This window comes from Eucalyptus grandis, chromosome 5 (assembly GCF_016545825.1).
Source record: "Eucalyptus grandis isolate ANBG69807.140 chromosome 5, ASM1654582v1, whole genome shotgun sequence".
Classification (NCBI taxonomy): Eukaryota; Viridiplantae; Streptophyta; class Magnoliopsida; order Myrtales; family Myrtaceae; genus Eucalyptus; species Eucalyptus grandis.
Window position 1 is genome coordinate 13,067,467 of NC_052616.1, and position 2,142 is coordinate 13,069,608.

The following is a 2,142-nucleotide window of genomic DNA, read 5'->3' on the forward strand; positions in this document are numbered from 1 at the left end:
AGAAAATTTATGCTTGATGGAACATTCAGAATCTGAGTCTCACTCAGACAGAGACTCAGAATCAGAGTCTGATTCAGAACCAGACTCAGAATTCGATGAGGAAATCAAGGGGGAGAAATCGAATCCAAAAGAAAAGGAAAAGAATCGTGATCACCTCAAAAAGGCAACAAATTGAGGGGGAGCTTTGATTAATTATGGAAAAATCTTTTTTGATTGATCGTGATCTTATTATGGATGGAAGGAAAGGTAATTGTGTCAGAATTTATTCTACAAAATCCGGTTAGTGCATCTCTTATTACCTTTTGTCATTAACAAATCTCATATTGATATTATCATTTTATTATGACAAAAATGGTACGTGAATTTTATGATGCATCCGTGATTTTTATTGGATATTTGCTGATATGATCGAAGTGAGCTATATTGCATATCTTTAATATTCGATAAAAGCTGATTTTTCGAAATTGTGATTCATGCAAGATATTGATTATCATTCTCTACGTGAATCTATTATTATTGCTTTTTGATTATGACAAAAAGGGGGAGAAGATATGAATATGCATATGTGCTAATTGGTTGATATTATTTATTGCATAATATTGAGCTGCAATTATTTTCTATCTTCTGATATCCTTTGATTTAAATTTTAAATCTGCATATTCAGAGATTGTTTTGTCATCATCAAAAAGGGGGAGATTGTTAGGGAAATCCCTTATGATGTTTTGAAGATGACAAAATAAATCAAAGGCTACTAACATGTTTGATGGTTGAGTAATAGACCATGCAGATAATAGAACATGTAGAGGATATTATCAAAGTCCGAAGACCGCGAGACTCGAGACTCAAAGTCCGAAGGCGTCGACTCAAGACTCAAAGTCGAAGACAGACTCTATCGAACCGGGTACAGACTCAGATTGTAAAGTCTAGACTCAGATTGTAAAGTCTAGAGACCCAGATTGTAAAGTCTCAAGACTCATATCGTAAAGTCTCAAGACTCAGACTTTACATCCAGATTCGATGAATCGTAACTCAAGCCCAATCATACAACGGCTAGTGATCTGGTTTGGATTCCACATCAAGATTGATTTGATTGACTCAATCTATATGATTGACAATTGGATGTTGAAGACAAGAATTCTATACGAAGAAGCTTTACTTATGGAAACCAAGATTTCGTTTGTATGGGCGATCGGAATCAATTTGGGATTTTACCTTTGTCACTCAACGGCTACCAAATCTTCTAAGATACAGAGCTGTCCAATGGGTATATTGGAAGACGATTCTCCGGGATGCTGTCCAACGGTAGTTTGGAAGTGGAGGAGTATTTAAGGAGATCATGGACCGATGAGCAAGTAAGAGACGGAGCGTAGAATTTATAATTCCAAAGTCTAAGCGACTTTAGATCATATACTTGTCTCTTGAGAGCTTAAACGTTTGTAATCATGAGAGAAATACCAAGAGAGTGACTTAGTGAGATAGTGTGATCTACTAAGTGTTTGCACTCGGAGTTGTAATCTCTTGTTGATTGCATAGTGGAATCCAGCCAAGAAGGTTTGTTATCGTGGGAGAGTGGACGTAGGCTTGGATTAAGCCGAACCACTATAACTCTTGTGTTCTTATTCTCTTCCCTAACTCCTTTATTTTGTTCATACTAGCACTCTCACATCCAAAGGGGAAGAGTGATGATCATGCTCTAGATTTCCCTTCTCTCCACATTCAGCAGACTTTTCTTTCTCTTCTTCAGCTTCTTTCTCCTTCTCTCTCGCTCTTCTTCTTCTCTTTGGTTCTTCGAAGTTCGTAATTTGAGACACGTAACGTCCGGTTCTTGTCGGTGCTTGGATAGTAGGATCTTCATCCTCTTCATCTTCATCCTCCAGGATGAGAGATCTTTTCTTCTTTTCGATGGGGCTCCAATGGCCTCCTTTCCTTTCTCTTTGAAACAGTCCGAACAGGAGATTTTACTCTGAATTTCTCCATTGCCTTGGAAAGTTCTTGCAGACGCATCTTCGTTAACATCTTCAATCCTACCACCATCTTATCACATGGTTGAACACAAAGAGTTTTAGGCGGTTCAATATTCATGTGTCTGAAGATCTTGGTCACGCACTGTGATAAGGCAATTGTCCTTTGTCTTTCGACATT